Source organism: Nicotiana sylvestris, chromosome 8, assembly GCF_000393655.2.
Source record: "Nicotiana sylvestris chromosome 8, ASM39365v2, whole genome shotgun sequence".
NCBI lineage: Eukaryota > Viridiplantae > Streptophyta > Magnoliopsida > Solanales > Solanaceae > Nicotiana > Nicotiana sylvestris.
The window spans coordinates 84,837,573-84,850,344 of NC_091064.1; positions in this window are offsets into that span (position 1 = coordinate 84,837,573).

The window sequence follows — 12,772 nt, forward strand, 5'->3', positions numbered from 1 at the left end:
AGACCTCGCCTTTAAACAAGTCATGCACTCGGGTGTTTGCCATCAAATACTTGCACTCATTCCAAATATGACGAACTATTTCTTCATGAAATTTGCCGTCCGAGTGTTCAACCGCATAAACACTAAGATCTTCATCCGGGTGCACCACCTGGCATCTCCCAAACTGTCTCATCACCCGGTATGGAGCATAAGGCTGAATTCCTTAAAGGCCCATTAGGAGGACGTAAGGACCTGTGGCAAGCATATACACAATTCCTTCAACAGGAAGCCAACCCAGTGTCCACTCTATTTGCCCCGCAGTTATGGAGCGAAGGCAGGATACCCAATTTCCAAACCCTTCTGGCAATTTGAACCTTGAGATCCTTGTGTCGAACTCTTCAATGCAGATTTTCCCCGTAGATACATAATTCATATATTGAGGTCGGTAAAATAGATGCTCAATCATCCATATTTATAGTAGAAAATTGCACCCCTCGAAAAATCTAACCCATCTTTACAAGCCGTGATAGCTTAGTATATCTCAGACACTATCATAGAGGCAAGGGTGCTCACGGCGTTGGTAATCAAAATATTAATGACTCCAGCTACCCGCAGATCAATATTCCCATCCTTCCGGGGAAACACCACGAGACCTAAGAAAGCTACCATGAAAGATAGCGCCTATGCTCATCCCATTTCGATCGGTTCCTTTTGCTACAAATCCTACTTTATGGGTTGTCAAATCCTCCTACATGCCCGTACCTCTGGTATATGAAGCATAGAGTGGAAAAACCAACCGCCAAGTCTACATACTGGACCCCCCTGCTTATTCTTAGGAAATCCAGGAACGTGTGAGGGGTAACGGGCCTTGGAGCGACCAGGTACTTACGCCTTAGACCTTCAGTACTTCCCACACAACTCGCTATCTCTTCCAAGGTGGGTGTGAGTTCAAAATCTGAGAGATGTAGGACGTTGTGATCTGTGTCCCAAAATGTTACAAGTTCCCTTGTTATGTCTCCTCTAGGCCTGATCTTCAGCAATTCGGTGAGCCTTCCCAAATAAAGGTTGACCACATCTCGTCGTTCTTTACCCAAATCTTCCCACCACATCAGTAGATCCAACGGAATCTTAGACATGACCTTCATTGGTAAATTTTGACTCATGCTCATTCTGCACATTTAGATTACGACGATTGGTTTAAAGACAAAGTGAATCTTATTTGAAAACTGACAAAAGACTATTTTTTGCAAAAATAAAATAAATCATGGCTAGTTTTGCGAATACTACCTTTCATTACTTCGGAATGGATGTTCTTAGGGCTGTGTTCACTAATGGCCAAAATTAATAAAGAAACCATTGGTGGCTAGTTCTGCAAAGTAGCCTTCCAGTGTCCCGCTGGGACATTCGGCTATTTAGACAAAATGGCATCACCCACTTATTTACGACAAGAATGACGATACTTCATATATATTGTTTTCAAAATCATTCAAAAAGCGGGATTGGAACCGATGAGAGTTGCCTACGTATCCCACGTCCGGTGAGAATCAAACCCGCATAGTTTGGCTAGTTTTGGTACGAAAAAGAAAAACATAAACCATTTTGGACTAACTCTTTTCTTTCTCAAGAAACCCCCATTTTTTTCTTCTTTTTTTGAAGAAATCTCTTTCTTCTCTTTTTTTTTAAAAAATTCAGCAGAGTTTCGGAATATTTTGGGCACCAATTTTGGAAATGAGTGAAATCCTCTCTCATACCTCAAACTTGGTTTTCTTTTGGTTTTTCTCACTTAATCTAGAAGCTGGTCAACATGCAATCCGAAACAAATTAAATGCACAGGTAGCACATAAAATGCATCAGGTTGGTCTTTTTATTTTCGGGTACGCGTGTCCTAGATGGACCCAACCCCTGTGTTGAGTCACCAAAGTCAAATGCACATGATGCAAACAAACATTCTTACTAGGGATCCAGTATGGGGCTGAGTTATTCTAGGTTTAAAACATAGGTGTATTGTTCTACACCTGGCTTACCCGAGTGGACAACTCGAGCCGAGGAGGGCCAGCATATCGGTAACCAAAAGATCATCCGGCTTTGCAACTTGTCCGGACCTCGTTCTAAATTATGGTATGACACTAACAAAAAGAAGTCATGCCAGCGTGCACTTCTCAGAAGATTAGAAGAGAGAGGTTTTGTAGCAGTTTATATACAGTTGAGATAATATCAAAGTGGTAAAAAGCAACATTTAGCACATTAGGCCCAAATATGTAAATAAAATCAGATAAAAAATAAAGCAAAATATAGCAATTATTCTAAGCTCGAATTCTTGAACCCTGAACAAGAGATTCTGGGTTCTTGTCCCCAGTGGAGTCGCCAAAGCTGTCACACCTCCTTTTTCTACCCTCGGAAGGGATATAAGGGAGTTTTTTTCAATTGAAATGACAATAGACACGGGATTATTTATTTAAGTTCAGAGTCGCCACTTGGGATAGTTTATGGTGTACCAAGTCACCGGTTTAAAATCCCGAATCGAGGAAGATTGACACTATTTATGGTCTGTGAACACAGAAATCCGGGTATGGAATTCTGTTAACCCGAGAGAAGGTGTTAGGCATTCCCGGGTTCCGTGGTTTTAGCACGGTCGCTTAACTATTAATATTGACCTAATTATCTGATTAATCACATGTTTTAAACCTACGTGCATTTTTAAACCTTTTAACCGCTTTTTAATAATTTTAGTAAAATTCAAAGTTATTTAAAACACATCGTAAGCCATGCTACATGAAATGCACCCGCGGATCACGACACACTTTATTTAACCTTGTTGAAAATTGGAGCCGGGTCACATGAAATTTACATCGGGATTTTAGCAATTATAAGTCACAACTATGTCACGAGAACTGTACCTGTAGTCATGATAAATGTTTAATTAACGCGCCTGAAGGAAATTACGAGATTCATTTTTATAACCAAGTTATAATATTTGTGAGGGACATGAGTGGTTTAAATGTGGATGGTACACCTCAATCCATTCTTCTCTTGATTCATTTGAAGAGGGCCATAGGTGATCTAATCTTAAATGGCACACCCCAACCCATTTTAAAGGAAAAAAGTATCGAATTGTAGCAGTTTTAAAACAAACAGGTTTTCAGTTGTTTCAAAGTAAGTGGGCCACTAGCAGGCCTGATACATTTAAAGGATCCTTTCGAAAGAAGCATGGATGGCAGAGCTGGGCTCAGAATCAAGCCCCAAGGATGCGAAAAGGGGGTATAGGTGGCTGTAATAGCTTTGGTTTAACTATGCATCAGGTCGAGTTTTTTAGATATAAACATCCAAAGGTGGAAGACCATTTTGTCATGCCAAACAAAGGAGATTTAAGGACTAGGCGGCCACAAGCTAGTTGGACTCAAAATAGAGCCCAAAGGTGAAAATGAGCAACAAGGCTATCTTAAGTTAGAAATTGCCCGAGCTGCCTCACTTGGGCTTGAATCAAGCCCAATTGAGACTCCCTTTACTCTGAATCAAAATTTGACCCAACAATTGAGAATCGATCGAAGTAAAAGGGCTATACATCTATGTCATAATCCCAACAGTATTAGGAATAGCAAAAAAAAGATCAGACGTTATTTAGTTAAATTACTTCGAGCTTAAGATCAAGATAAAGCACAGCTAGTAACATGCTAATAAAGAAAGGCTTATTGACATTTAACATAGCCTTACATCACCGTCAATATACCCATAGACCAAACTAGCAAGGGTTTACTTTCTCAATTCATACACTACCCTGGATCTGAAACAACCATCAATTAATCAGTATTGGTACTCGGAATAGTTCAACATGATCCCCCATATACACACATTATATACTCAACAGTCTCCTATTACAGTCCCCATAAATTACAACTAGAACGCTACACTAACTTAAGCCATAAACTGTTGTACTTTATGGAGCTTACTAGGAAATAGAATACTAATGCCAACACTTAACCACAACTAAAAAAATAGTAATTACCAAACCAAATAACATAATAGATGCTAAACAAAGGAAAACATGATCTGAAAGTCCATTCACACTTAAACAATGTTAAAACTTCAACTTATCTTTTCAGGGGTTGTAAAGATACATGGATATAGCCAAAAAAAAAGAAAAAAAGTTTCATCAAAAAGATAATGAGATCAGCAGTATTTAGCAACAGTGAACAACAATGAGAATCAGAACCAATCAACTTCAATGACCAACTATTTTCAGCTTGGAAAACCAGCAATTTTCATAAGAAAACCTTTAAGTTCTAAAAAGAAAACTCAGTTGGCAATCCGAGCCATCTTAATGATAGATGCAGAAAACCTTTTTGTATTTTCAGGGTATCAATCTCTGATGTGTTTTTCAGGACTTTTGTGCTTAGAATAATGCTATGAAATCAATTTTTGTATGAATGAAAGGCACTACTTATAGGCCTCAAAGGCCATGTGCTCAACATCCAAATCAGGGAAATATTCCCCAACCTGAAAAATGCATCTTTTCTAACAGCAATTGGACAGCTAGCCATTTCTAATTGGCTTCAGCAACTTGTACCGGCAGAATAACACCAGTTGTCCATGCCCCAGAACATTCTAGATACCTTATCTGAAAATTCTCATTTCTAACTCCCAAATTACCCCCCCTCCCTTAAGATTTCAATTGATCAATAAACACCCTATATGTTATTGTCTATTCCCAAATTAGGACTAACAATATCAGGCAAAGAACAGTACGAAACCAAGATCGAAGGAACAAAATCAACAAGTCATTGGACCTTTAGGCCAACCCTAAATACATTTAACATAAACCATATCAGAAAAGAAACGAAAATAGAAATATTCAAACCTAAAACCAAAACAAGTCTCAAAAGAAACAAAATTCATTGAAACCGACTACTGAGATAAGGACCTAACAAAAATCTAGTAAGCAGGAATACATACACTAAAATTGACCTAAACTAAACATGCAAACTAAGTAAAAAAAACAAATACGGAAAGGAAAAATTACCCAGGAAGCAAACAAAAATCATGAAGGAACAAAATCCGGAGTTAGAAGATTTTCATCAATTAACCTAAAATAATCTAAAAATATAATTAAGCTTCAAAATCCATTTAACAAATCCAGAGGAGAAGGGAAAAGATACCAGCTCTCGAACTCACATGCATTCTGTCCGTTCAAAAGCAAATCAACCGGATTCTTGCGACTCCGAAATGAGTTTAAACTTACATTAATCAATGGATCTAAACAAAAGCCATTTAGCTAATGTTAGTTTTAGACTCAAGGCGTGCTAAATCGACGTAGATATCGAAGAATACACTTGACATCTTCTGACCATTTTCAGATCCAAAACTTAAAGAGTTTTGGGGTTTTTTGAGAGGAACTAAAATGGAATATGGGATGAGGAGGAGGAGGAGATTGTGGGATTTGAACTTGGGGCCATTTGGGCGTTTTTGGGTTTCTAGGTTTAGATTTTAGATATGGAATTGGTGTATTTGGGTGGTGATTTTGGGGAAATTAACGATGGAATGATGTTGAGGATGGTCTCAGGGTTGCATGGTACAAATTTGGAGGAGTTTGAAGCATCATCGCCGCCGCGGGGCGATTTCCAGGGGCGGAGTAAGGTAGAGACAGTGGGGGATTTCAGGGCAGCTGGTCTCTAGGGTTTGGGGTTAGATATGGGGTGAGAGGGATTGGAAGGGGGGTGAGAGAGCTTCAGATAGTTTTATAGTTAGAGGGTCCTTAGTTGTGGACCGTTGGATCACTAGGATCCAATGGCTGAGATGAAGCCAGGGCGAAACAGGGTCGTTTTGGGTGTAGTGGGGGCCTGGACCGGGTAATTGGTTCTTGGGCTTGGATTTTGGGGCGGGTTTAGGCAAAAATGTTTTGGCTTTGGCCCAATAAAATTAAAACAAACCCCATTTTTCTTATTGTTTCTTTAATTAAAAAAACCAAATTAAGATATTAAATTAATCTAGATTGTAAACTAACCAATTTCCTAAAAATTATAAAAATTCCCTTATCCTAAATCGAAAAGAAAAATCGATAATCTAGCAATTAAAAGGTAAAAATGTAAAATGGGCCATTTTTGTATAAATATGTAAAATAGGCCATTTTTGTGTTTTTCTTTTTTTTAATGAAACAAATGATTATCTAATTAATCCTAAAAATGTAAGAATAAAACCTAAATGCAGTGCATGGTATTTTGGCATTTTTCATGATTTTTAATGAAAATTAAACATGCACAAAATGCAAACAATTAATACAAATTCCCACAAAATCCTATAAAATTGCAAAAATTGGGAAAAAATTATTTTATTAGATTTTATGGGAGTAATTCCCATAGGGAAAAAATCACGTGCTCACACCTACTCACTCCAACTCTACTCCTCATCTGAGCAAGTCTGAGTATGTTTGTCCTCCGCTAGTCTCACCGGTCAACAGAGTCAACATGGTGACAGGGTAAACAAGGGAACCTTGTTCAGGAACCTTCAAATCTATCCATGGTTGGGAATTTGAGTGAAGATCTGGTGATTAGTCATGAAGAGACTAAGACCACCATGACAAGTTGTGACTTTGTAGGTATCACTCCTACGTCTATTGAAATCGCCATTGAACCACAAGAAAATGAGGGAATATAGAATATGTTTTCCATTGCGTCAGAAGGGGTCATTGTATTGGAATGTGCTGGAGGGTCTGGGCCTTAGAGGGAAGAGCCTCAGCCATCAAAAGAAAATGGAGCAATTGTACCATTTTAACAACCTCCAAACCTGATCCCTCAGTGAAGGATCCAGGTCAGAAGTCATCTCCCCATGCCAATATTGATCCTGCCCCCTCACCCCACTTCTATGTTGAGCCTTTGAATATGGTGGTGCTTGAGACGAATCCTGACAGTGAAGAAGACGCAAATGATTTGGTTTATGCTAGTTTTATCAGGGCTACAACTAAGCCAGTAGTAACTTTAGAGCCACCTCATAAGCGACCTACTACACGGTTGCAGCAAAAGGAGGCTCTAGAGTCTTCTCTCAAGAAGAGTACAAGGAGTCGGAGAAGGAAAAGGTTGGTCAAAGATGGAAAAGTTGTACAAGCAAAGGATGTCCCTGTAGTTGATGTGGATGAGAAAACCAAAGAGGAACCTAGTTCCCTGACCCGCAAGTCTTCAAGAAGAAGCACTCTATCTCTCAAGCCAAAAGGCACACCTCTAAGGGTGCTGAGAGTTCTTCCAAGACTGATGTTGCTGGTTCTAGTCAAAAGTTGGTAAAAAATTCTGGTGACAAGATAGTGAAGGAGCGTGGTGACAAGTCTGATGAGGAAGAAATGGAAAATCTGGTGAACATATACAGAACAAGTTAGTGGAGAAGGAAAAGTCTATTGGAAAGTCAGTTAAAAGAAAAAGGGATGATGATGATGAGAAACCTGGTTCCATCAAGAAATGAAAAGTTAACGGGTCTTTGAGGTCTGAGAAAAGGAAGTTGGGGAATCAGAAGTACTGTGGGGTCGCGCATTTGCCTCTGACATTCTAGAGAGTGTTGGGATGAGACAATTAGTGGACATTTGTGATTGTCAACAGTGGACTAGTCTGCTTACAAATGGGGCTCCTATAGTGTATGAGGAGGAGGTACGGAGTTTCTACACCAGCCTCTTCACACTAGATGGTGATCAAATCTGTGTTGGTAAATGGGGTGGACATAGTGATGGACTCTACCTTATTGGGGTCAATTATGGGTGTTCCTATCGAAGGACTGTCATCTGTTATGGGTTCCTACACACCAAACATCAGAAATGCCAATGTCAAGGGTAAGGCAGTACAACATGGGGAACATGTGCATATGAAAGCACTCCTTCCAGTTTATCAGTTGCTCTTTGAGATGGTAAACAAAGTGTTGCTCCCCACACCGAAAGAATATCTATTGCATCCAAAGCTGACTTATTCCTTATGGAAGCCTTGGATAATTTTACCTCTATCAATTTGCCTGCCATAATGATTGAGCATATGCAGAAGGTAGAAAACCTTAGAGATGGGAATCTTGTACTGTCTTATGGGTTCCTTCTCACAAAGGTGTTTGTTTTTTTAAGAGTACCTCTAAGACAGGCCAAAGTGGTCACCAAAAAGCAATCCTTTTCAAAAACTACTCTTAAGGAGTGTGAGTGTATTGACAAAGTTGGAGGAGTTGGAAGCACTTCCACAATCTCTCAACTAATAAATTCCCAGAATAGTGCCACATAGGAGATTCGGAAATTAAAGGATACGAACGTAATTCTTTATAGTCAGCTTAGTCAGTTGCAAGAGGAACCTAGTTCAAGTAGTTCTCACAGCTCAAAGGTTGCACGCCTAACAAAGGAGAATGCTAAACTCAAGAAGCAAGTGGAGAACCTGAAAGAAAGACTGCTCAATGAGCAAATGTCCGCGAATGCTCGCATGGATCTTGTCCTCCAAACCCTTTCTTCCTCTTCCAAGCCCCATTCCTCTAGTGTCCCTTAAAGAATGTCCCCTTAGTGTCCAATTTCAGAGTCTATCTTCTTAATTTGGTGATGTTTTTGTTGTTTCTAGCAGTTGTTTTTTTGTTTGTTTTAGACAGTGGATAAAAACAATGATTTTGCTCCCGCTTGTAAAAGTCCTAATCTGGTTAATGTTTTAGCTCTTTCGTTTTAGTTTTCTATCATTTTGTGAGCACATAAATGGCATGAGTTAAATACGCTAGACTTCTTTATGCTTCATACTCGTTCTGTGCTTTTTATGATGCCAAAAGGGGGAAGATTTAATTGAATCGTAAAGAGCATAAATTAATAGTAATCTAAAGGGAATGAATAGTAATCTAAAGGGGGAGAAATACAGATTCAGGGGGAACTCATTCAGGGGAAACTCACAAAAGTTCATGTATTGATTAAGGGGGAATGCATAGCTTCAGGGGAAACTTATGGTCTTTCTTGTTCATAATCTGGTTCTTTATTGCTCTTTCTAGGATTTTCATTTATAAGTTTGTCATCATCAAAAAGGAGGAAATTGATAGGTTACAAGTACTTTAGTTATAAGTACTTTACTTTATGTTTTGATGATCTAACAAAATTACTATAAAAAACCAGATAAGGAACCTGTTACATATTTACAAGAGCTCAAGATCACAAGGTTCCAGGTTGGGATTTAGCGTGCGTTATGATTCAACTCTTCAGATTGGAAGGAACAGCTAAGGGAACAGATCCCCACCAATTCCCGAGGAAATTGTATGAAGTCAACTTTCTAGTTGGAAAGTTGTTGCATGTACACGCTACAATGCAGGAACAGTGTTGCAGTCAACTTTCTAGGTAATACATTTTACCTACCTTGATTACATCATTGTAAGTAATGTCACACATGTATATATGCATTCAAGGGAGGTAAAACAAAAAACTTGAACACTTAGAGGTCTTACTCAAGTTCACTCACGTGACTATTCAGCAAGAAAGTTTCAAGTGCTTCAAGAACAAAGAACAAAGCAACTACAGACTAGTTCCCACATCGAAAGTTGTAATTGAGTTATTACAAAGTGGCTTGTAATAGAGTATTACAAGTTAGTGAGGGATTTAGAGTTTAATTCCTTGGTTGCATAGGTTCAAATCTGAAAGTTTCTCAATAATGATGTTGAAATCCTACAAAGGTAGTTCATGGTTTTTAATCTCGTTGAGCTGGGAATTTTCCATGTAAAATTCCTCTTGTCATTTATTTGTTATTGTGTGTGTCTATTGTCAAACCTGATAGAGAACCTGGTTCTCTATTGAGTTTGGTGGACCCTTACATTCTATTACATGTACCAGCTTTGGTTTCTACAATTCGAGAGAGGCTTTGCCAGTTTATTGAGGGACACATTCCTAGCATCAAGACTAGCATGGCCCAGGAGCTAGAGATGGATATCTCGTATCAGTAGGTGGTGAGTATTGCAAGGTGAGTGGAGGGCATGCTTGCTCGGGATAGGAGGAGAGAGAGTCCAAGAGGTCTTGAAAGCCCGACCATTATTCAGGTGCCCGTGCCCCAGCTAGAGTTCGTCATGGTAGGGGCTATTTGATTCACCCCGTTCATTCAGATCTTCCAGCCGCTAATGGTATTCCAGCTCCTCCTAGACCTTAGGAGCCTTATTATGCACCTCTAGTATATAGCGTGCCTCCTTCAAGGGGTGCTATCAATGGTCACTCTAGCAGACTTGGCCCGAGCAAGTCACAGCCACCGCATCATCCAAGAGCTTGTTTTGAGTGTGGAAACACTCATCATATTGTGAGAGATTGCCCTATACTTATGAGGGGTGAACCTCCATAGATTCTTAGCCACAGGGTGCTCCATAGGGTTTTCAAGTCATGATTACGGTACCAGTCACCACTCCACCTGCTTAGCTAGATTGAGGTGGAGTTCGGGGAGGTAGAGGTCACCTTAGAGGAGTAGGACATGCTAGATACTATGCCCTACCAGCTCGTACAGAGGCTGTTGCTTCCGATTTCTTTCTTACAGGAATTGTTACGGTCTATCATAGAGATGCATCAATTCTATTCGATCCAGGCTCCACTTATTCTTATGTACCATCTTATTTTGCCCCACATTTGGGCGTATCTCGGGATTCTTTGAGTTCCCCTCTTTATATGTCTACTTTTGTGGGAGATTCTCTTATTGTGGACTGCGCGTGTCGGTCGTGTTTGATTACTCTTAATGGTTTTGAGACCCGAGTCAATTTATTATTGCTCAAATGATAGATTTTGATGTTATCTTGGGCATGGACTGGTTGTCGCCCTATTATGCTATTCTTGATTGTCACGCCAAGACCGTGACATTGGATATACCAGGTTTACCGCGATTAGAGTGGAGGGGTACCTTAGATTACACTCCCAACAGAGTATTTCTTTTCATAAAGTTCAGTGAATGGTTGAGAAGGGGCGTGAGGCGTATCTAGCCTATGTGAGAGATGTCAGTGTTGTTACCCCTACAGTTGAGTTAGTACCAATAGTGAGGGATTTCCCTGATGTGTTTTGAGTTGATATTCCGAGCATGCCGCCCTATAGAAATATTGATTTTGGTATTAATTTGTTGCCATGTACTTAGCCCATCTCTATTCCTCCTTACTATATGGCCCCTCATGAGTTGAAGGAGTTGAAGGAATAGTTACAGAAATTGCTTGATAAGGGCTACATTGGCCCAATGGGACACCTTGGGATTCTCCTGTCTTGTTTGTGAAGAAAAAGGATGGTTCTATGCATATGCGCATTGATTATCGCCTTTATAGTGAAGAACCAGTATCCTTGCCCCATATTGATGACCTGTTTCATCAGTTGCAGGGTGCTCGAAAGTTTTCCAAGATTGATTGGCATTTAGGTTATCATCAGTTGAAGATTCGAGAGCCAGATATCCCGAAGACTACTTTCAGGAATTGGTATAGTCATTATGAGTTCCTTGTGATGTCATTTGAGTTGAACCAACACCCCAACAATATTTATGCATTTGATGCATAGTGTATTTTGGCCTTATCTTGAATCATTCATCATTGTCTTTATTGATGACATTCTGGTGTACTCCCGACGTAGGGAAGATCATGATCAGCACATGAGGACATTGCTTCAGACCATGAGAGAAAAGAAGATATATGCAAAGTTCTCGAAATGTGAGTTCTAGTTTGATTCAGTGGCATTTTTGGGTCATATAGTATCGAGTGATGGGATCAAGGTGGATTCGAAGAAGGTGGAGGGAGTGCAGATATGACCTAGATCGTCCTCAGCTATAAAGATCCGGAGCTTTATTGGTTTGACTGGTTATTACCGTCGATTTGTTGAGGGATTTTCACGTATTGCAACACCCATGAAAAGGCTAACCTAGAAGGATGCTATGTTCAATGGACGGAAGAGTATGAGGAGAGCTTTCAGAGGCACAAGATAGCTTTGACTATAACCCCAATATTGGTACTGCCACCAGGTTCGGGGTTATATATAGTTTATTGTGATGCGTCGCGAGTTGGCCTCGATGCATTATTGATGCAGGACCGTAGGGTGATTGCCTACCCATCCAGGCAGTAGAAGGTGCATGAAAAGAACTATCAAGCCCACGACCTTGAGCTAGTACCTATTGTTCACGCCTTGAAGATTTGGAGGCACTATTTGTACGATATCCCTTGTGAGATCTATACTGATCACCGGAGTTTGCAGCATCTATTCAAGCAGAAGGATCTTAATTTGCATTAGAGGAGGTGGTTAGAGCTGCTTAAGGATGTTGATATCACCATTTTGAACCACCCGGGGAAGGCCAATGTGGTGTCCAATGGTTTGAGTCGCCAGGCGGAGAGTTTGGGGAGTTTGGCTTATAAACCAGCAGTAAAGAATCCTATGACATTGAATGTTCAAGCCTTAGCCAGCCAGTTTATGAGATAGGATATTTCTGAGCCTAGTCATTTATTGTTTTATTTGGTCTCTCAGTCTTCCATTTATGATCGTATCAGGAAGCGTCAGTTAATGAACCCTATTTGCTTGTCCTAAAGGACACGGTCCAGCACGGTGATCCTAAGGAGGTCACTATTGGGATGATGGTGCATTGAGGATGCAGGGAAGGCTATGTGTGCCTAATGTATATGGTTTGCATCAGTTGATTCTTCATGAGGATCATAGCTTGCGGTACTCTATTCATCTAGGTGCCGCGAAGATGTACCAGGACATGAGACAACATTACTAGTGGAGGAGGATAAAGAAGGACATAGTGGAGTATGTTGCTCAGTGCCTAAATTGTTAGCTGGTGAAGTATGAGCATTAGCCCCCGGTGGATTGCTTCAGAAGTTAGAGATT